Here is a 25,059-nt window from a genome sequence, read left to right as displayed (position 1 = left end):
GGTACCTAACTCAAGGCCACGGCCGCTTCCTTCCCTCTTCCTTGTTTATCCCTTCCAATCTTCCCATCCCCACCAAGGCCCCTTTTCAGCATAGCAGGTGAGGCCGCCTGGGCGAAGTACTGGTCCTCCTCCCCAGTTTTATCCACCGACCCGATGTCTCAAGCTCCAGGACACTGCCCTTGAGGCGGTAGAGGTGGGATCCCTCGCTGAGTCCGAGGGAAAAACCGACCCTGGAGGGTAAGCAGATTAAGAATAAGAAGAAGAAGAAGGATATCTACTAACACCGAACAATTGAAGAACTGCAAGAAATGACGGTGGGAGGAGACAGTGACAAGGTGAATGTATGTCACACTCGTGGTATGGAGCGGGTCGGACAGACCCAGATGCACCGGGAACAATGAACCGCTCTGTTTAAGGCTCGAACATGCACTGACCTGCAACGAGAGTGGAGAAACAGGCAGCTATTGGCAGGTGGAGCCCTCTGGCAATAAAGCTACGAAAATGACAGCACATATTAAGAGCGCTGCAGCGATCTGGCCCGTACCATACCAACTGTAATTTAAATTTCTTTTCCACGTAATTTGTTCAGAGAGGATGATAACCTAGTTCCTCTTAAAACAAAAATCACCACCACCACCTCACCAGGATTACTTGATTCGAGAACTGGAAAAAATCCAGTGAAAAATAGCTCGATTTGTCCTGGGAGATATCCGGCGGAAAAGTAGCGTTACGGAAATGTTGTAAAATTTGGGCTAGGAAGACTTGGAAGAAAGGAGACAAGCCGCTCGACTAAGAGTCTGTACTACGGCTGTCAGGTAAACAGCCACATACGTAGGCTGCAGTTTTGCAAACTAGAAGTTAAATATTTTCTTGCGTACTACCAACGGATTTTAACGACGGCATTGTAATGCGGAAGATGTAGTAACATTTTGATGGCGTTGGTAATAAGGTTACTGAAAATATAGTGAAATTTAGCGCGGAGGTATACGTGTTCCCTGGTGTTTTCTTTTGTTTAGCGCTGTTCCTTTTGAAATTGTATTACTAGAGTCCAATATCAGACTCTTACTAAGCTATAATGTGGAAGATCAGGTCAAAACAGAATTAGGACTGAGATCTACACATACGAAGAAATGTTAAAATTAACTAACTATGTAACGAAACAGAAACTGTTATAGAAAATAAAAAGACTGAAAATGTAACTTCGACACAGAAGTTAAGATTCAGGTTGTGTATCTTTTTTTTCTAGTACTATTTACAAGGTTACTCGTCACGGCGAAAGTAAAGTTTATATCCGTGATTAATACCACTGATGCAGCGTAGGATTTCTTAACCTGCTTACCCTCCAGGGTTGGCTCTTCCCTCGGACTCAGTGAGGGATCCCACCTCCATCGCCTCAAGGGCAGTGTCCTGGAGCGTGAGACATTGGGCCGGGGGATACAACTGTACTGATACAACCAGTACCTCGCCCAGGCGGCCTCACCTGCTATGCCGAACTGGGGCCTTAGTGGGGGATAGACAAGGAAGAGGGAAGGAAGCGGCCGTGGCCTTCAGTTAGGTACCATCCCGGCATTTGCCTAGAGAAGAAGTGGGAAACCACGGAAAACCACTTCCAGGGTGGCTGAGGTGGGAATCGAACCCAGCTCTATTCAGTTGACCTCCCGAGGCTGAGTGGACCCCGTTCCAGCCCTCGTACTACTTTTCAAATTTCGTGGCAGAGCCTGGAATCGAACCCGGTCCTCCGGGGGTGGCAGCTAATCACACTAACCACTACACCACAGAGGCGGACTAGGATCATTAATTTTATATTAATTCAATTTATTGTTTGTTTCTTTGAATAAGTAGTTAGTTTCCTTCTTTTCAATACAATGTGAAAATTGTAAATGGCAAGCATTTATCTCAGTTTAGTGTAAATGCTTAGTAGAAAATTGTTATGAAGTCAAAGAAATATAACATCCTTAACAACCTCATTCGACGAACGAATCGCCATGAACAACGTCGTATACCTTTACTCTATATGTGCGTTGCGGATAGTTTTGGAATAGAACCCACGCTTTTGACACGCATTCTAATGGTTAGGAAATGAGTACTATCGCCTCTAGTACCCTACCGACTAACATTTAGATGGTAAAAGAAATGTAAAATTATTGGGACTCGAACCCACGAAGAATTACATAGCAGCAAACGATGTTGCCCTAATGACCACGTTACCCATGAAGCTTGCTGTAGACAAGCTTATGTGTAACTCATATACTCAGTAACAACAACTCGCTAGTTTGGAAAATCTTTTTTTTTTTTTTCTTTTGCTATTTGCTTTACGTCGCACCGACACAAATATGTCTTTCGGCGACGATGGGACAGGAAAGGCCTAGGAATTGGAAGGAAGCGGCCGTGGCCTTAACCAAGGTACAGCCCCAGCATTTGCCTGGTGTGAAAATGAGAAACCACAGAAAACCATCTTCAGGGCTGCCGACATTGGGGCTCAAACCCACTATCTCCCGATTACTGGTTACTGGCCGCGCTTAAGCGACTGCAGCTATCGAGCTCGGTGGAAAAACTTTAAGAATTTTGTGATAGCTGGACAGGTAGCATGACATACTTTATAAATATATAGATTTTATTGTAACAAGTCCGCCTCTGTGGTGTAGTGGTTAGAGTGATTAGCTGCCACCCCCGGAGGTCCGGGTTCGATTCCCGGCTCTGCCATGAAATTTGAAAAGTGGTACGAGGGCTGGAACGGGGTCCACTCAGCCTCGGGAGGTCAACTGGGTAGAGGTGGGTTCGATTCCCACCTCAGCCATCCTCGATGTGGTTTTGTGTGGTTTCCCACTTCTCCTCCAGGCAAATGCCGGGATGGTACCTAACTTAAGGCCACGGCCGCTTCCTTCCCTATTCCTTGTCTATCCCTTCCAATCTTCCCATCCCCAATCTTCAGCATAGCAGATGAGGGCGAGGTACTGGTCATCCTCCCCAGTTGTATCCCCGACCCAGAGTCTGAAACTCCAGGACACTGCCCTTGAGGCGGTAGAGGTGGGATCCCTTGCTGAATTCGAGGGAAAAGCCAACCCTGGAGGGTAAACAGATTAAGAAAGAAAGAAAATGGTAACAATTTAATTTCCTGGAGCATTCATCTTGATGTGTAGCCGTCTTGATTCTTACAGTAGCGTCCCCGATAGGAGCGTTAACTGCCTCTACAACTTCGGCATAGCTAACCTCGAGAATATTCTCCAAGATTGCACATAAACGAAAGTCCTAGTACGCGTTTTCAACCGAACTTGCAGAAAATTGTGCAAACTGCACTTTTATCTGGCTGTTGTAGTACAGGCCGTAAGTGGTATTGCCCGAACTGTCAGTAGAGAGATGGCGTGGAGTAACAGTAGTAGACGAATAAGTTTGAGTGATGTCCTTAAAAGTAGGAAAGATCTTATGAAGATAAAGTTATAATTCAGGAGGACAAATTACGGCAAATATTCGTTTATAGGAAGTTAGGGATTGGCATCATTTAGCAAGGGAGGTGTTCAATAAATTTCCAAATTATTTGGAAGTATTTAAGAGAAGACTAGGTAAACAACAGACAGGTGACCTGCCACCTGGGTGACTGCCGTAAATTCAGATCAATGGTGACTGATTGACTTGATTAAGCTTTTTTCCTAAGCTATGTTGATGTTGAGCATGGTATGGTCCAAATCGGCACATTCTAAACATGTGGATGTTGCATCAGTTTATATGTTCCATTTGTTTGAATTGTCCCTAGAAATCGTCACATCCACTCTGAGCCTATTAATAGCTCTCCAAAGAGGCCATTTCTCCTCATGTAGAGCGACCAGGCTTTTCGATTATTCCATACAGTGGTAGTGAAGTTTTTCCCCCGACATAATCAACCAGCATTTCTGGCTGGTGAAATCTGCTGCGCATATATCGCTGGCTGCCAATCATTTTCCTAGGCCAAGGTGGTTATTGCGTTATATATAACATAGGATTGCTTTTGTCTTCCTTTTTAGTTACTTGTTTAACGTCGCACTAACACATAGAAGATTTTCGCCAACGGGGGGATACGAAAGGGCTAGGATTGGGAAGATAGCGGCCATGACCTTAATTAAGGCACTTGCTTGCTGTGAAAATGGGAAATAATGGAGAACCATCTTCAGGACTGACGACGGTGGGATTCGAATCCACTACGTCCCGAATGCAAGCTCACAGCTGTCGACCCTAACCGCACGGCCAGCTCACTCGGTCGATTTGCTTTCATTATGTAAATGAAATTAAATGGCTTATGGCTTTTAGTGCCGGGAGTGTCCGAGGACATGTTCGGCTCGCCAGGTGCAGGTCTTTTTATTTGACTCCCGTAGGCGACCTGCGTGTTGTGATGAGGAGGAAATGATGATGAAGACATATACACCCAGCCCCCATGCCAGCGAAATTAACCAATGATGGTTAAAATGCCTGACCCCTGCCTGGAATCGAACCCGGGATCCTTGTGGCCAAAGGCCAGCACGCTAACCATTTAGCCATGGAGCCGGACTTCATTAAGTAGTTTTAAATACTCTAAATACTAAGCTGTTAAACAATAATTCGTCGTAATTTGAGGTTGTTCATTTCCTCAGGTTCTTTCATATAATTTTTAAAACTACTATAATAATTCTTCTTCTTGGGTTTGGACGAGTTTAACGACCGGATGACCTTTCTGATGTCAACACTGTGTGAGGAATGTATTCATTATTGCGATTTTCTGTAATGGTTGGTGATGGGTGAGATGGTAGTTTAGGGGAGTACTTTAATTTTATTTTCAAATTTATATGTTGTTATTGGTTCTGTCGATGACCACTCCATAACAAACGTTGTAGATAATACAATTTACGATCACTTAGGTTTTATACAGTCTTACAATACCGACTATGATAACAGAGATATTCATGAATTTAGATTTTTATTACTTAGTCCTGTCAATGTCGAGCATTGCTATCATGGAAAATATTGTTCAATCATGTTAACTGGCGATGCTGGTGTTTTTTATCGTGATTACCTTGGGGTGAAAAACCTCGTGCTCATCAACCCATATCGGCAAGAAAAATTGTAAAGCTGATTATCAAAACGAGAAAAAGTCGTGAATGAACGTTATGAAAGGAGGAAGAAGGAATCCTTTTACATTGGATGCCCTAATATCACAGTCAGAATAAAACTAGATATAGAATATCGAAAGTCTGCAAAATTGTTCAACAATAACACTACATTGGCTGTTGTTTGTTCTGATGTGCTTTGTCTCTTCTGCTGCCACTGATCTCCGATAGATGACATTACTATTGCGTGCCAAGAAGAACAGCCTGTCTGAATATTGGCGGGAAGTAGCTGAGAAGTTAGGAAACTCTCTTTTAAGCATGCCATTCGTCGGGTACGTAGTAAGTGTTCTCATAACTACTGATACATGACACACTGGTCCAGCTATTCGAACCCTGCTATGAGGCTCAGATAGGAATAGGTAGTGCACACTTAACGGAAAACGGCAGGCCAGTGTTCACCGGTGTCATTCCAGCCCTGGAACTGGGCATTACTAGAATGCCAGCGTAGTTTTCTTCGTGAAAAGTGAAAAAAAAATGTGACGTGCTTCATTTGATCGAGCATTTCGTATGATAGCTTTGATTTTAAATGCGATATTCCAGTTTTAGAATGCAATATTAACACAGGAATACTAACATTGTTGTTGAGTTCAGCTTAATATTTGACTCTGTGTGTCACACCATCATGGGAAAATGGATGAGTGGCTTTCGATGAAACTTAGTATTTCAGTTCAGAATAAGGTAGAGTCTGATCTTAGCTGTAATATGAACAAAAATGTTACGACGACGATTAACTACATAGTTATTATTTCCCTTACAACAATAATTACCGAGCAAGATGACCACATGGTTTGTGTGTCGCGTAGCTGTAAGCTTGCATTCGGGTGAGGGTGGATTTGAAACCTACTGTCGGCAATCCTGAATATAGCATTCCGTGGTTTCGCATTTTCACACCTAGCAAATTAAGGCCATGATCGCTTCCTTATTAGTCCTAAACCTTTCTTATCCCATTGTCGCTATAAGACATACCTGTGTCGGTGAGTCGTAAAACAAATATAACAAGTAAGTAAATATATTCATCACCAGTAGATGAAGGCTAGTTTACCTCTTCTCAACAATACGTTTATAAGAGTGGGTGAGGTAAGGTCAACCAATGTAACTGACGTAACTGAGATCAATCATTTTATTTGCGACACTAGTATAGCTAAGCTCACTCTTTACATGTAGTAATTGAGGCTTTCACGGTTGGCGTTTCACGTCATTGTTTTCCAGCATTGTTGGCCCGTCGTCCAGGTGCATGTGAACTTCACTGCTATCGAAGTCAGTCGAAACTCCTGATAATATCGAACGGAGTCTTCGGTGAAACGTGGGGACCATTACATGCTTCTGGACCACGGCCTACAAGCAGGCCCCGATTTACAAATGGGCGGACTGGGCATTTGGCCAGGGCGCCAGTTTTTGAGGGGCGGCGGCCGGCGGATCGAGTAATTATGGCCTGCGTGAAATACGTCTTAAATTCATTACACTCAAATTACTTTTACATTCCACAAATTATGCCAATTATTTTACTAGACTATATAAAACACTTTAAACTATTCGAACTTTAAAACCTGAATTTAATGTATATATTTAAATTTTATGAAGAAAACGTGTCTTATTTCTAAAATTATTTAGTTACATACAAACTATCAAACTGAACCAACGGCTTTTTAAATAAAAATAAAAACAGCCTCATTCTTATTTGGCTGTTATCTTTATTTGGCTTGATAACTTTAATTATGAGAATTAACTGTATTTGCATAATGTGCTATTTTAAAACTCATAATATTGAAAACTGTAATATTTAATTTGTAAACAATTATTTTTTAGAACGAGCAGAGGGGCGGGCGGCTAAATATTGTTTACCCAGGGCGCTAACTACTTGAAATCGGGGCCTGCCTACAAGCCCGGAAATCACTGACATGACCTCATTCTTTACCCAGTTCCTAGAAAGTCTGTCTATCTTAACCTAATGTTTAATTCAATTTCGGTACGATCGCTATACAGAGTGAGTCTCTCGTCTATGACAAAACGCAGCTAGGTGGTGGGGCAATGTTAAAGCCAAAGAGCATGCTCCAACACATTACTACAGTTTGTTAAGTACAGTTGCATTGCCTCTACCAAGTGCTTGCATGCGTGCCAACAGCAGTTACTTTGAGCAATTGCTGTAACCTCGTTTCTCACCCGGCACAGCGCAGACCCTGTTACACGAGGCGCGCTCATCACTAGTCTGACCGTAGGTCTCTTAAACAGCCACTATCCACACATGAGGACCGTCTGTTCAAACGATGATATTTCCACTTCAAACATAAATTTATATTTCATTCACAGCCATTACAGTAATTGAATACTATCGAATGAACAATCCAGACCAAACAAATATGTAATTCCGCATAAATTGTACCATACTCGAACATGGGTTCGACCCATGTGCCTTCTGTTACACGTATTTTGTGTTTTCCCACAACTTCTTTGCTGCAGCAATAGCGCCTTTTGAAAACGTTATAGTTATTTGGACTATATATCTTGGCTCCGTCTTTTGTGCCATATATGAGAGAACCACCCTGTATAATGAATTTGAATCTGTAACTCTGTTAAATAAAACATCACTTTGTTTATTTATTCCACATAATTTTGTAATTTACTTATTCAGAACTGTGGAACGTATCACGTCCGTTTCACAATGATTAAAACTGAAAAATCATATCTTTCGATTTACGTTTGTTAATTTTCAGATAAATTGGGCCGAGAACCGAAGAACAAACACGAGAAGTTGAACTACCGGCCTGTGGAAAACGTCCAGGGAGGCGGTCGTAAGCCTGCTGGATTGAATTCTCAGCCGTATTTTCAGGAAGAAAAATATGCTCTCGTGGAAATTCTTGATGGACCTCGTGTATATAAGTTTGAAACAGAACCAATTATGATGGATGAAGTGACTATAAAGTTGACAGAACGTTCCACTCGGGATAAAGATATCACGAAAGAAGAGATCCAGCCGTTTGGTACAACCACAGTCAGTCCTCCGAGTACTGCAGCCACGACCACTATGACAAGGACAGAAACCGAACCTTTCTTGGAGATAGAAGAAGACGTCACTCTAGCTGCTTTTATGAAAGGAATAAAAACTACCAGCTCTGAAACAAGTAGTGGAAGTTTCACCCCCAACTTGACTGTAAATAAGAAAATATCTCCATTTCTAATGGAGAAGTTTAGGCTGAATAATGGAACGCAGCTGATTTCTCAGGATAAGACACGAATTGAAGTACCTGAGGTAATAAAGACAAAGGAAAAAGAAATGGAAGTTCCATTCGTAGCCAGTTACAAGGAGAAACTATTTGAATTCCCACCTGGTAATAAACTTATAGAAAACAAATACCCTGCCTCAACTAGTAATAGATGGAAGGTATTTGATTTCCTTACCCCAAACAAACAAAAGGGATTTGAATTACCTCTTCTAAGCAAACAAACGGGATTTGAATTACCCCCTCTAAACAGACAAAAAGGATTTGTATTACCTGGAATAACCAAGAAAACAGATTCAGGAATGTTAGTTCCTGCCCTAAATACATATAAGGAAAAGCGAATCGAAGTTCAAGATATAAGTAAAGTAAAAGGAAATGAAGTCTCTGCTTTACCTGGGGCAAAAGGAATTGAACTATCTGGGATTGCTGAAGTAAGGGGTAATAAATTACCTGGTGTCACTAATGAAAGTGGAATAAAATTTCCAAATATTTTTGGTTATAGACAGGAAGATTTTGGATTTCCTAGTGTAACTACATATAAACAAGTTGAAGTCCCTGCTATACCTACAGAAAATGATACCATATCCCACGACATGACCAAAGAAAAAGGAAGCGATTTCCCTTCTATAACCAAAGATAAAGAATTTTATATACCTAGAATAAACAACGTAGTGGAATTTCTTGGCTTAACCAAACAAAACGGAATTGAAATCCCAGAAATAAGTAAAGAGAAAGGACTGTACATCCCCGTCATAAACAAAGAAAAAGAAACTGGAAATACTTACATAGGCAAGCCGAAAGAAATGCATCTTTCTAACATAAATAATGAGAAGGAAATTGTAATTCCTGACATTAAATGTAACAAAGAAAAAGGAATCGAGGTCCCTGACATAACGAGCTATAAAATGCAATATCCGTCCATGAACAAGGGAAACGGAATCGATCTACCTGATATGACAACTTATACAATGAAAGGACTCAATGTTCCTTCTATAATGACTGAGAAACCAATCGATATCCTTGGTTTCATAAAGTATACAATGAAAGAAATCAATGTTCCTTCTATAATGACTGAGAAACCAATCGATATCCCAGGTTTAACAAATTATAAAATGAAAGGAATCGATATCCCTGGTATAACAAGTTATACAATGAAAGAAACTGATGTTCTTCCTATAACAAAAGAAACAGGAATCGATATCCCTGATATCACGAACTATAAAATGAACGCAATCAATGTTCCTCCTATAATGAAGAAACTTGGCATAACTGATTTTAAAAGTAAAGGTACTGAAGTATCGGCTATAATGGGAGAGAAAGAAATCGTAATTCCAGCCAGTAACAATAATAAAGAGAAAGGAATTGGAGTTCCTTACATAATGAAAGAAAAAGAGACAGATATTTCTGGTATAAACAGTTATAAAGAAAAAGGAATCGAATTTCCTTTTGTCACTATGGATAAAGGAATCTCTATCACTGGCATAACCAGTTACAAAATTAAGGAAAACGGAGCCTCTGATATAATTTACGGAAAAGGAATATATCCCACGGGAATCACCGGTTATAAAAGAAAACAACAGAGATTGGAAATTCCCGCTCTTACCAGTTATAAAGATCAAGGAAGAGACTTCTCCATTAAAACTAAGAACGAAGGAAGTGATACTCTTAGTGTGTTCAAAATGAATGGGCTCGATATAACTAACGCAAATAAAGGGAAAGAAATAGATATTCCTGGGCTAAGTGAAATGAAAGAACTAGAAATCCCTGCTATAACGAAAGACAAAGGAAGCAATATTTTTCCTGTAGGGATCGACATCCCTGGCATGGGAAAAGCAAAAGGAAGTGAAGTCCCCACTGCATTCAAAGACAAAGGGATCGATATGTTTGGTATAAGCAGAGGAATCGATATCCCCGCTACGGGAAAAGTAGAAGGATTTGAGATCCCCTACAGAAGGAAATACAAAGGCAACTATACACCTGCCCTCAGAATGAAAGGAATAGGAATGCAAAATATGAATGGTCGAAAGGGACATGAATTCCCTAGCATAAGTAGAGAAGAGGTATTCGAAAACCCCGGAATAAATAACGAGAAAGGAAATGAATTTCCTTTCAAAGGAATAGGGACTGATGTCCCTAATGGAGCAGAAATAAAAGGAGATGATACTTCTAGAGTACGTGGTCTTAAAAATGCAATCAGATTCACCAAGAATTCTAAACCAGCTAAAATTTCCATCAATAATAATTCTCCTGGAAATAATTTTATTCAAGATAGAATGGGAGACGGGAAAAGTTCACCTCTCGTGAAGCGATTTAGACTTCGGCCTTCACTTAATATGACACCCAAGAGTACAATTATTAATCCAAACCATACACAAGCATACAACGTGATGCACAGTTACGATTACAGTGGAATCCCAACAAAGGATAATTTTAATTACCGAACGGAAGAAAATAACATGTTTGGAACACAGGACAAGGTAGGCACCTACTACATGCTAAGTAGCTATAAACCTCCCGTGTTCAACGCACTATTCAACGATGTGATATTCTCCACAGAAAACCCAACATTTATTGCAAATCCTGACAAATTTAACATGAACTATCCATTCAATTTCCTTAACATAAGTGACATCGAACAAAGAATGTACCTTCCTGAAATATATGCAACCACCGGAACTGTTGGGATATTCGTATCATATGACAGTTCGACCGAAGGTATAAGTAATGCTGAGATGAGAACGGCTTCTACAACAACGCCCTCGGAAGAAGGTACCTACCCCACATATTACCATATTGACAGCTTCAACGAAAGCAAGGGCAACAACATAAATATGCCAGTATCCGTCCCCTTCATATTTTATAATTTTTCGAGTAACATGGTTCCATATCCCGTCCTAAAGTACACAACAAAACCAAAACCTACAAACAATCCTAATGAAGGACAGATAAAACAGGAATATATTTTCGGGGTTGAAAACTTCGATAATCAATTAACGTCAAATGTATTCACATCTGAAAGTGCAACTAAAATGAATGACGTAGATTTCAACGTAGGGCTAAACCCTGTTAATAACTTTGAAGGAACTCCGGCAAATAAATTATTCCCCTTAAATCTAGGCCCGAAGACATCTCTTCACCAGCTACTAACTAAAAGTTGGAAAAGGAAAAGAACAACTTCAGAGCCACCTTTTACTGAAATTAACGCTGTTAACAAGTTATTGTTTGATAAAATATCGCATATGAAGACGAGCGTATTATCGAATTACGGCACGTCACGGAATGTTCTAGATAAGGAGTACGTTGTCGATGCTGGCGATCACCCAGTAAGAGAATATAATTCACACTCAGCAGATCTCTATGCTATGCCGCCGGCTGAGAAGAATTCGCGCGCCAATCGTCTGCTCAACTTAAAGTTATCTATGGTGTCAGCGCGAACACGACCAACGCCTCCACGTAAGATAATATTTGAGTTGAATTACAGAGAACAAAATCCTCCTATGATTTTTGAACATGGTCGGTACAAACTTCAAAGATATAGAAGTCGCGGAGGTGCTGCAGAAGTAACTCCGTAATCACTTGAATGAATTATGCAGCAATGTGGCTTCAGCTTGATCAACGATTCAGATTCAGATTACATGTTACATGTTCGACTCGGAAAAATCAGAACTAAGGTGATGTACAATTAATCTCAAATTATGAAAAGTAGAAAGGACTTGAAAGAACTCAATTTATCTACAGGGACTGAAAGACTTCACAGAGCCACGGAAAACATCGTTCCTAACACCCTCTCTCCCACTCTCTCTATTTCTGACCATAACCAACAAGTCACGCATCAGGAGAAAGTAATATAACTTACTAAAGCTCAAAAGACGGTATGTTCCAGTGTGAAAGAGAGAAACGGTGTACTGTTGCATCAACAGTAGAGAAAAAAGTATTTTAAGAACGTTTCCTGAACGTCAAGATTGAAACAATAATTAACTTGCCTCATCTTCAAAAGCTGCGACCTATCAATTACAAACCAAAGGAAAAGGAGCTGAAGTTCAAGCTCTTGTTGAAGATGAAATATCAAATTAGTCGAAATAAAATGCCTTCGATTCCTTGATCTTATTGAAAGGTTTAACGAAGTCTATTCGACATATTACATGACACCGAAGCAGGTATGTCACAATTAATGGTACAAGATTATATATGATGTACAATTTCACGAGTCATTTTGACGTATGTTGTGATTTGTTATGCGGTTGGCAGTAGCGTTTTGTATCTAATGTTACCCTATTCAGGTAACGATATATCAAACGTATGAAATGTCTGTCACAAGGAATACACGGATTAGGTTAAATGTGAATCGAAAATGACAGATGAAACAGAAAAGAGGTACGCGTTGAAAATAAATAAAAAATACTCCCTTGCAACTCACAGATTCTTCAGACGGTAATGGAAGATGCTTCTGATTACTATTGTTGTTCAGGAAGTTTCGAAGAACCTAAGTGAATCACGCCGTCGCAGATGGGGAAAACAAGAAGAAAACTGTAGGGCTGGAGAATATCGCAGCGAAAATCAAAGGGATACATCGGTACGTAACGATCCCGAGGAAAGATCACACTCTCAGATTTTCGTCCCTACAATATTTCATTCAAATGTAACTGGCTTGAGAACACTTAACTACTTGAATATATAATAAATTTTAAAAACATCTGAAGCTCTGATGTGTATTTTTGTTTACAATAATAATAATAATAACAATAATACACAGTTCAAAAAATTAGGGAAACATGTCTTTGAACGCATGCCATGTTCCACGAAACAATACCTCACACCCAGGTATATTACAAACTAAATCTTATTCTTTGCCTTTGAAGTATACAAAAGAACATCAATGGATTCACGTTCATTTTCAGAACACAAACAGAAATGTCCAAATAGGGGCGAAAACAAAGTGATAACAGTCCTCCAGGGTGGATTTTTTCACAGTTGGTGAGCTTCAGTATGGTGTATGTCCTCCACGAGCATATCACAGCTTGGCACCTACGTGGCATGCTCCGTATAAGTCGACGGAGGTCAAGTTTCCGTATCAGGTCCCATTCTTCAATGAGAGCCTGTTCGAGGTCTTGGAGAGTCTGTGGTGGAACAGGACGCCCATGAATACTTCTGTCTAGCCTATCCCACACATGCTCGATGGGATTAAGGTCGGGACTCACTGCTGGTCATTCCATCACTTGAAAGTCCAGTCCAGTTCTCGCAAGACAGCTCTGGCGATGCGCGCTACATGAGCCCTGGCATTGTCGTGCGTGAGTACGAATTCAGGGCCAACACCGTATGCAGAAAAATGCTGCAGCAGTACCTGCTCGATGAACCCCGCAGCGCAGATTACCACGGTCGATGACAAGATCCGTAGGGCCATCAATACTGATGCCACCCCACAACACCACAGAACCTTGTCCGAATCGGTCGCCTTCCTGGACAACATTTGGCATGTACTGCACCCCATGGAGTCCCCATACACGTTGAAGTCCATCACGCCGTGTCAGGGGAAATCTGGACTCGTCTGTGAACAACACAGGTCTCCATTGGCGAAGTTGCCAGTAAGTTGACGTGGGTACGGGCAAACAGAAGGAGAGCTACGCGATATTGCGTTTAACGGGGCACTCGAACATGACGTATGAGTCGTAAGGACACTTCTCTTAAACTGTTACTTACGGTGTGGTCAGATACCGTTACTCCAGTGACCATCCTGTGGTCTTGTTGCAGTTCTCTGGCAGTTGCTGAACGATGCTGCAACGCACAGATGGTCAGATATCGGTCATCCTGTGGTGTTGTCATGCGTCCACGACCTTGTCCAACACTCCATGTGAACTGACCTCTCTCATAGTAGCGATTCCACAACCTTCGAATTAGGGACGGAGAGACATTGAATCCACAGCAACACGACGAAAGGTCCATCCTTCCGAGAACAAAGTAACGGCCCTTGCGACTTGAAACTCGTAAAGATGTCTCATGGGATGTGCTGGTTTACGTACAACGTGCTCAAATGACCGCAGTAGCCTGTGTACCTCACAACGACATACGGACGCACTGCTATTCACTTTGTTTTGAGGCTACGCCTACAGATTGAGTATAACTGAGTAGCTAAGTTCTTAAGATATGCTGTACTACCATTAGAAACACATCTACCAAACTAACGCTCACATACCAGACGTTACAAAACATGTTCCCTATTTTTTGAACTGTGTAATAATAATGATAATAATAATAATAATAATAATAATAATAATAATAATAATAATAATAATAATAATAATAATAATAATAATAATAATAATAATTGTTACGGAGATATCCGTGATAGTTAGAGGTGAAAGAAGGTGCGGGCTGGAATAGGTCTCAACTACAAAATTAAAGTTAATTTAAAACTTTAACAAAGGTTATATTTTCTTTTCAAAATCAACAAATAACAACAACGGAGTAACAGGTACCAAGTAGCAGGAAAACAAGTTAAGAAATTACAATTCTTTACAAGATTTGGGCTTGGAGCTCCAAGATTAATTTCTGAGCTCTCAGCTCACCACCACAATTGCTAAAGGGCAGAAAACCCCTAAGTACGAGGAGCACTTGCTCCTAATTACAATGTTAAGAAAAAGAGCAGAACCGCTCTCAATTTTACAAGCCTATCAAAGGCTACAACAAACTTCATTTCTATCTGCCCTTAAGGCACACAAGGAAACAGGGGTAATTAGTACCCAATCTACTGGGCCTTCGCAGGAAGGAAAACAAAACGGGTTAAGTAAATGGCCCAAAATACAAAATGAATGGAGGCGATAACTTGCACTCATACACCAAGTTTTTGTCTAAAACCTATGTGGCGCTAGGCCGATCATACAGGGGCTAATCCCAAGCTAGGGAGGTGACACGTATGAGAAAACTTTACTACATTAAAGAAGAGAAGACGGTTATGAAAACGTATTCACCTCCTTTTTCAAAAATGAAGGGGAGTTCGAGAGGGTGAAGCACTCTCTATCCCCGCTTTACAGTAATTTATAGTTTTATAATTTATAGATTTTACATGGACAGAAAAGAAAAAAGGTAGGTTACATACTAAAGGTTTCGAACCCTCCCCGAGAGTTAAACTGCTGAGCTAGCAAGAAATGAAGATGTTAACCGGCCATTACCTTGTAGGAGAACAGCTGCTTGAAGAAAGAGGCGCTTCCCGCCCCCTGCTACATATTCACACATAAGAAAGATGTTACTGAAGTGCCCCCGATACAAGAAAATCAGCAGTTTATATACCCTCGTGGAACATTCGAGACCTTTCCGGAATGAGTAGACACACCCTTTCGTTTTTATTGGATAACAGCAAAAACTAATACACAAGACGAGGAAGAAACACCTTATTGGTGGAAAATTAATTACATAAATTCCTGATTGGTTACATTCAAAATGGGCGGAAAGAAAGGGTTTATATTGCCAACCCACAAACCACAGAACAAAATTTAGTAAAAACAAAACTTAGGAATACAATATTTCTTCCGGAGAATATATTCCTTTACACCAGAGTGCGTTATCATAGTTTTTGGTAGAGACATTTGTTAAAGAATGTCTCAACTTCTTGATACGGAGCAAACAAACACAAATCGAAATGGACACAGTTCAGAACACGTCAAAATTACCAAAGTGACATCTTCCGAGAAACCGTTGAGTTAATTCAGTTTGTTAAAGTTCAGGCTTTCTCCTGTAGAGGAGTTTCAACTGGCGCAATATTTGCATTAGCGGCGTGGAGGTGTACCGCCCGGTACAGGCCTCCCGCCCCCCAAATGTCCTTCCAAGGGGGGACACAGAAGAAAATTTTAAAAAAGATCCGAGTTTTGCTGAGGAGTTGAAGAATTTAGAAGAGAAAAATATAACTTTTCAATAGTCGGAGGTCTCAGAAGTTGTTTGATATAGGTGGGTGCGACCAGATTAAGTGCCGTTGTAAATCATTTGTAGTAGATTTAGTTGAAAGGTCTCTATTTTTTGTAGTAGTTGAATTCAGAACAAACTTAAATTCTTGAAAGAAAAAAAAGTTTTCAAAGTCCACCAAAGGTTGATTTGAAGCAAAGCCGTGTTAATTGCAGAAATAGAGTGTCCATGTAGCTGAAGAAGGAACATTATCTGTCGCTTAATTTTGACGACAAGACCCGCCGCCGCTGCCTGTGTCCAGAAGAGGCCACTCGGGCCCCTTAAGTACCCTGAGATACCTCTCTCCCGCACTATGAGAGGGGTAGTCGTGCTGCACGCCGCAGATGCGACGTTTGTTTACAGTCCACACGTAGCTTGCGGGTGGTGCGCCGCACAATAGCCTTGGCCGGAAGGAGGGCTCCGGTGCGCGGTACACAGATTGACCTCGCTGGAGTGGAGTGGGCCCGTACCCCACCTCAGTGGCGGTACGGCGCCGCACGGCTGCGGGGGCACTGAAACATTAAGATTTCGGCGACAGAAGTTTTGTTGGACGGAAATATTTTTAGGGTACAGTCTTTGTGGTTGAGGCTGAGGGGCCAGCGGCGTGGAAACTTTTATTTCATTACTTTTATTTTAATGCCACTGGTGTGGTTTAGCAGGAGACGGGAGCGTGGTAATGGCCATATGGAGGGGACAGCAGAGTAACTCCAGGGAAGGTTTCACAAAATTTATACCAAGGAGATTCAACCAAATGTAAAACTATAAGAGGCAGAAGGCCTTAAAATGAAACTAAAAATATAACCTTCAGGATTCTTACAAAATTATAAGGACAAAGTTAGCACGGAAATTATACAGGTTTCACCTGCGACAGGTGAACCCCACATACCCTCTCAATGGCTGGATTGCTTAGTAACAACGTCACCGGTGTAAGGAAATATAAAATGATGCACGGACCCTGAAATCTGGGGGCAAGCTTGCCCGCGGGAAAAAAATTCTTTACCATAACCTGGTCGCCTACCTTCAGAATGGTGGGCCTCCGTTCACGATCATATCTTTCCCTAACCTTTTCATGAGAAATTTTCAAATTGGCCTTGGCCTTCTTCCAAAGATCTCTAATATTATCTGGATCTATTGCCTCTGGTAGAATATCACTAAGAGACCAAAGGTTAGCGAGCGGCGTGTTGGGTACGAACTTGAACATCAGAGAAGCTGGAGTAAACTTATGAGATTCATGAACCGCCGAATTCAAAGCGAAGGCTAACCAATGGAGGGATGTGTCCCACCTAGGAGGATCGTCGTGATGAAAGGCAATTAGCGCCGATCGGAGATTACGATTGACCCATTCAGCCAAAGATGTTTGAGGATAATAAGCAGAAGTAGTCACATGAGAGATGAACAAATCAAAACAGAATTTACGAAAGAGATAGGATGTGAAAGCTTTAGCATTATCGGACACAATATAGTGACACGGACCAAAAGAAGCAAAAATAGAATTTAAACAAGAAATAGTGGACTGAGCGGTAGCCAGCTTAGTCGGAAATAACCAAGAAAATCTTGTGAAGAAATCTACACACACAAGGATGAACTTGTTGGAATTCCCCTTTGACTGGGGGAAGGGTCCTACGTAGTCGATGTAAAGACGCTCCATGGGGCGCGACGCTTGATGAGAAGACAAAAGCCCTTGCTTAGTGGACATGGTGGGTTTACTAAGCCAACAAGATTTACAAGCTTTTACTAATTCACGGATTTCTCCGTCCAATATGTACTAGGAAAGCCTATGTCCTGGCCCATATCAATCGAAAGAAACGTTATTCCAGCATAAAATATCCATCCGACGTACGAACATTTAAATAAAGGAATGTTCCAGCATGTGCCAGACTTCACGAGTGCACTAGGCGAAGTCTAGTGACGTCACCTGTCGCTCGAAGATCACCTCCCCTAGAGATATTTCTCGGAAAGAATTTTGTTTTCGCAAGCTTTTCAACGCCTTAACCAATTTCAACGGGACAAACGCTGAATTGTAGCGGACGTCATAAAAGTTAATCCCTGTGAATTTCGAATTCATCCATCCCATGGTTGTTGAGTTATAATAATTTAACGTCTAAGAAAATTATACACTCACGGTCTCATGGGCAAGAGAAACCATCCCTCCCAGCGCCGGTGTATATAAGTCAAGGCTAACAAGCAGAGCAGCGCAGTACAAGGACGAGTACACAGATGTGTGTGAGTGAGACAGAGGAGAGACCGACCCTCGTACAGTATGTCCGCGCAGTCACGTTGAAAGTACTTGCTGTCGCGGCGTTTCCGGAACACGAAGTTATTTCGCCGACAAAATTATAAAAAACGTCGCACTGTATTTAGTACATCGCGTCGCGACTACAGTCTAATTCTAAAGACATTTGAGAATATAATACGAGTGAACTTATTGAAGTACAAATATCAAATATTTAACGTTCACAGAATATATGATTACGTGTAGACTTAGTTTACTTCACATGATATTGAACTTCTGCAGAAACTAATGTGTAGAATTACCAGAACTCATTTATTTTCGAGTTTGAACTGTATTTCTTTATTCACGCCATATTAGTATACGACTTACAGTAGTAATCTGGGTGAATACTAAGAACTTTTTATTAGGTAATATGACGTTATAATAACAAGATAATCAGAAAATAATCCTTAGTGACTTAATGACCGTGTTCAAAGACTGTGATTTGCCTTTTCAAGTGTGAACTGTGTAATTATGGACGTTTCAGTAACGACTTTAAATATTATTTCATACAGGAAGGACTGTGATTATTCATTTAACGTCTTAAAGTTCAATTAAGCCATAAACTGTGTTCAACAGTAAATGACAGTGTCAGTGATAACTACTCGCACTAAGTGAATTTTTCGTGTGCGAAAAATCACCTTAACGAGATGCCATTCTACACGATCCAGTTCCAGCCGTCATCACCTCATCGGGGGACGTCAACATGGTGTGTTAAGGGAACACCGCCGATCTTGATTCTCCACGGAACATTCCAGACGTCCATCTTTCAACATTTGTAGCAACATTTCTTTCATTAAATGAGTAGTAACAAACTGACTAAAATTTTCTCATTAATTTTGAACAGTGGAAACTTCAGTGCCGCGTGTGATCAAATGTTTCAGAGTTCTCTTAGTTTCTCAGAAGTGATTAATTAATTTTCGAATGTAATTTTCATATCTCATAGAAAGACTTTAGGCTTTTCAAGTGTGCTATACATCAAGGTTTACAAACTGAAAAAACTGAAAACTTTTAACAGAAATTTAATTTCCCATGTCAATTTGCAATTACAAGTGTGTGCTCATATTTAGAAAGACTTTAGGTGGAAATCAAATACCTCGTCTTCTCACATATGAAAGACTTTGGAATCAGTGATATTCATTTAATTTTCATGAATAGAATTCAGGAAGATTACGTTCAAACTTTTAATTTCAATCCCAGATTTGAGTCCAATAATCATATTACAGGGTGAAGAATTAATAAATTGTTAAAAAAATGTAACCATCTATTATTCGCTCTACGAGTCTATCCTACGCTGTATCGGCTCCAAAACCAAGTTCCACTCCCTGAGGTCCTACTCATGCCCTTTCCCCAAAAAAGGTTTCCTGGTGCAATACCCTTCCAAATGAACATTTCTCGGAACTTTTCTCTAGTTTTGAAGATGCCTAAAAGCCCCCCCCTCCCATAGTGGGGTCTCATGGTAATACTTGAAGATCATAGGTATGAGAACAGCTGGAACCACAACTTTCATCTTCTTATCATGCCCCGAGGGGCAACATAAAACACCGTTCCTCAATACATAAGGGACTAAAAGTTCCCCCGAAGAAAGGGTTTCCATGATAGGGGCGAGCGTCGGATCTTCACGTTGTTATTTTTCAAGATGTCTAAACAATATGGGAGCATCAGTCAGAATGGCATTGACCTCAGGTAGTATGGACTCGGGAGGTGAATAATTATCAACCAGTTCATGGGTCTCTACCTCATTAGAAAACATACGGCTTAGTCCGTCTGCCACAACATTTTCAGTACCTCTTATATGCCTAACATCAAATTGGAAGGCCGAAATTCGTATGGCCCAGCGGGCTATGCGACCAGTACGACGCGGCCTACCTAAGACCCAACTTAAGGCTTGGTTATCAGTCTCCAAGTCGAACTTGACATGTTCCAGATAGAGGCGGAACTTTTCTAGCGCAAACAAAACTGCTAAACCTTCAAGTTCATAGATGGAATACTTGGATTCTTGGGCCGATAATGTCCTAGAGGCATAGGCGATGGGTCGCCTCCCTAGTTCCGTCTCTTGAAGAAGGACTGCAGCTACCGCCGACGACGACGAGTCGGTTTGGACGATGAATTTCTTAGAGAAATCGGGCATAGTGAGGACAGGGGCATTGCAAAGGGCTAATTTGAGATCTTCAAAAGCGGATGGTTGAGAAGGTCCCCACTCAAATTTGACGCCCTTCCTACGAGGTAAGTTCAAGGGCGCCGCTCTATTGGTAAAATTTGGAATACATTTCCTGAAGAAATTCACCATACTAATGAACCTGGCAATACCTTTGATGTCCTGGGGAGGTTTGAAATCAAGGATAGCCTGTGTTCTAGAATGATCTACAGCGACACCATCGGGCGACACAATATGCCCTAGAAATGACATAGAAGGCTTAGCAAAAGCGACTGTGGACAACTTAACTCTTAATCCTGCCTTACGAAGACGATTAAGGACCTCTTTCAGATGATCAAGATGTTCTTCGAAGGTCTCAGAAAACACGACGACATCATCAAGATAATGATACAAGTATTCAAATTTGATGTCCGAGAATACCCTATCCAGCAGTCTCGTAAGCACAGCTGCCCCCGTGTGGAGCACGAAAGGCACGCGGTTGTACTCATACAAATTCCAATCTGTGGCGAAAGCTGTCAGGTGTTTAGATTCCTCTGTAAGCGGTATCTGATTATACGCCTGATTAAGATCTAAGATGGTGAAGAACTTAGCTTTACGAAACCAAGAAAAACAAGAGTGAAGGTCTGGAAGGGGCACGAATTGTAACACCACCTTCCAATTGAGAGCCCTATAATCAATCACAGGCCTGAAGCCAACTTGGGGTTTTGGGACTAGAAAAATAGGCGAAGAATACGCCGACTTAGAGGGCCGAATAATACCATCCTTCAACATCTGGTCAATGATCTCCTTCAGGGCCTTCACTTTAGGCGGAGATAGCCTGTAAGGCGGCAATCTAACCGGGATCTAATCCATCACCTCAACCTTATATTCAATAAGGTCAGTCACACCAAGAGTATCCGAGAAAACCTCTGGAAACGAGTGACACAACTTACGAATACTCTCAGCCTGCTCCTCAGGTAGATGTCTAAGATCTAACAACATCTCATCCTGGGTAGGCGAATTAGATGAACATGATACAGAACTACATTTTAACAAAGGGATTTTGGAATTACTATCAAATTTGAAAGTGAACGTCTTGCTCTGATGGTCGAGCACTAGACCGATGTGAGACATGAAATCAGCTCCCAATATAATGGGGCAAGACAAGTGCTTGGCCACAAACAGTTTAAATTTCCAAGTAAATTTAGATATACGAATTTTGGCATACAGAAAACCTAAAATATCTAATGAGGATGAGTTTGCCGAAACATAATGAACCGAAGTCGAACAAAAATCAGAAAGTTTACAAACGGTTTTTAATTTGGAGTACCATTCAGCCGAAATAATAGAACAAACACTGCCAGAATCTAATAGAGCAGTTACAGGTTCATTATTTAATTCAATTTTGAGGAAGGGAACCGGTGCGGGTGAATCCGCCGCAATCCTAAGACATTCTCTGGGACATTCAAATGGGAATGTAGAATAGTTCTGACTTTTTCCTGCATTTTCGTCAGATTTAACTTGTGCTGAGCCTTGAAAGGATGAATCTACCGACTCAGCCGGAGCCACTAGTCACATTTGATTGCCGAAGTTGAGCAGGAGGGAGTGCTGTTAGCATTAGGGCAGTTCTTGGCAATATGTGCAAACGCGCCGCATTTAAAACAGCCTTGGAATGACCCTGCTCCATTCCTTGTCCCACTAGATTTAATTAACGGACACTTGTTCCGAAGATGATCAGGCGACCCACACGCATAACATTTACGGGCAGTGAAGGTTCGGCGAGGTGGAGGCCGAATATTACTAGAGGATGGACGGGGTTCTTTCGCGACACGCAAGGTATCGGCATATCTAACTCCTTCCGCTGAGACAGCCATAGCTTCTAACTCGGCAAAAGTTTGCGGACGCGACGCAAAGCACAAGTATGACCTGTATGATGGAGAAATGCCTTCCACAATGGCCTGTACGTTCTGATCTTCAGGGAAGTGAAGGGAAAACACCCTGGTATAGAATTTAATATCTTGGATTTACTTTTGAATGAGAGATGACCTAGCTCGAGCGGGGATAAAATTTGCCAACAGATGGGCATGGAAGTCTTCTATGGATGACTGTTCAGCAATTGCTCTAACTATTTTGTCTGATAGAACCACAATTGCATAGGGATAAATGATCTGCAAAATTTGACACAGAGAAAGAGAAAAAAACAAGGGCATGATCCTGAAACTCAACTAAAAACTTTAAGAATGAAATAACGTCACTGGTAGAGTTAACAGAAAACTTAGAACTACCCCTGAGCAACATTGCTAATGGATGGGGCAAACTACTGTACCCTGGTGAGATAGTAGGTAGAGGCCTAAGTGGCGAAGAAGCTAATTCAGAACGTGCATTATTCAAAGAGGTACGGCGTTCAGACTCATTGTCTAATGGGGAAGAGGTTTGTTGCGCTCCTACTGATTTCCTATTTTCTTCTCCTTTAGATGAGTCTTCCTCGCTAACTATGTTTACCGTAGCAGGTTGGTCAGTTTTGGGAGGAACTGCCCCGGTTAACAATAGGCTAACCTTACTGGACAAATCAGAAAGGTTATCGAGAACAACACTAGCTTCCTTCCTTTGAATGTCATTCAACTTTAGAGACAACAGATCGTTAACTCTATTAGAAAAATGAAATAACCTGGCTTGCACACGTTTAAGTTGATTAGGAGAAGGATCATTTTCTTCAAAAAAAACTAACTACGGATGCCAGCTCAGTAGTATTGTCAGTGATCGTGGAGAGAGAGTCGTCAATCTCTTTCTCACCCAAAGTGGGGATGGAAATAGGCAAATCAAGGGACTCTTTAAGCTTGTTAGTATCTATCGCAACCGTGCCTCCAGACTGAACATTCCTAATCGTTAATTCATAGATCAATTCCTCCTTGCGCAAATAGCCGGGATGGAGGACGTCGCGAGGGCCGGACATGATGACAGAAAATTTTTAGAAAAATAAAAAAAAATCCAGGAACTGAGAAAATTGTTAGGGTTCGAATCGAAAACAATGTTTAGCCATCAAAAAGGGCTAAATTCAGACCCATTCAACCACGCTCTGCTACCACTTGTTACGGAGATATCCGTGGTAGTTAGAGGTGAAAGAAGGTGCGGGCTGGAATAGGTTTCAACTACAAAATTAAAGTTAATTTAAAACTTTAACAAAGGTTATATTTTCTTTTCAAAATCAACAGATAACAACAACAGAGTAACATGTACCAAGTAGCAGGAAAACAAGTTAAGAAATTACAATTCTTTACAAGATTTGGGCTTCGAGCTCCAAGATTAATTTCTGAGCCCTCAGCTCACCACCACAATTGCTAAAGGGCAGAAAACCCCTAAGTACGAGGAGCACTTGCTCCTAATTACAATGTTAAGAAAAAGAGCAGACCCGCTCTCAATTTTACAAGCCTATCAAAGGCTACAACAAACTTCATTTCTATCTGCCCTTAAGGCACACAAGGAAACAGGGGTAATTAGAACCCAATCTACTGGGCCTTCGCAGGAAGGAAAACAAAACGGGTTAAGTAAATGGCCCAAAATACAAAATGAATGGAGGCGATAACTTGCACTCATACACCAAGTTTTTGTCTAAAACCTATGTGGCGCTAGGCCGATCATACAGGGGCTAATCCCAAGCTAGGGAGGTGACACGTATGAGAAAACTTTACTACATTAAAGAAGAGAAGACGGTTATGAAAACGTATTCACCTCCTTTTTCAAAAATGAAGGGGAGTTCGAGAGGGTGAAGCACTCTCTATCCCCGCTTTACAGTAATTTATAGTTTTATAATTTATAGATTTTACATGGACAGAAAAGATAAAAGTTAGGTTACATACTAAAATTTTCGAACCCTCCCCGAGAGTTAAACTGCTGAGCTAGCAAGAAATGAAGATGTTAACCGGCCATTACCTTGTAGGAGAATAGCTGCTTGAAGAAAGAGGCGCTTCCCGCCCCCTGCTACATATTAACACATAAGAAAGATGTTACTGAAGTGGCCCGAGACAGGAAAATCAGCAGTTTATATACCCTCGTGGATCATTCGAGGCCTTTCCGGAATGAGTAGACACACCCTTTCGTTTTTATTGGATAACAGCAAAAACAAATACAAAAGACGAGGAAGAAACACCTTATTGGTGGAAAATTTATTACATAAATTCCTGATTGGTTACATTCAAAATGGGCGGAAAGAAAGGGTTTATATTGCCAACCCACAAACCACAGAACAAAATTTAGTAAAAACAAAACTTAGGAATACAATATTTCTCCCGGAGAATACATTCCTTTACACCAGAGTGCGTTATCATAGTTTTTGGTAGAGACATCTGTTAGAGAATGTCTCAACTTCTTGATACGGAGCAAAGAAAC

Source organism: Anabrus simplex, chromosome 14 (genome assembly GCF_040414725.1).
Source record: "Anabrus simplex isolate iqAnaSimp1 chromosome 14, ASM4041472v1, whole genome shotgun sequence".
Taxonomy (NCBI): domain Eukaryota; kingdom Metazoa; phylum Arthropoda; class Insecta; order Orthoptera; family Tettigoniidae; genus Anabrus; species Anabrus simplex.
This window is presented reverse-complemented; position numbering follows the sequence as displayed.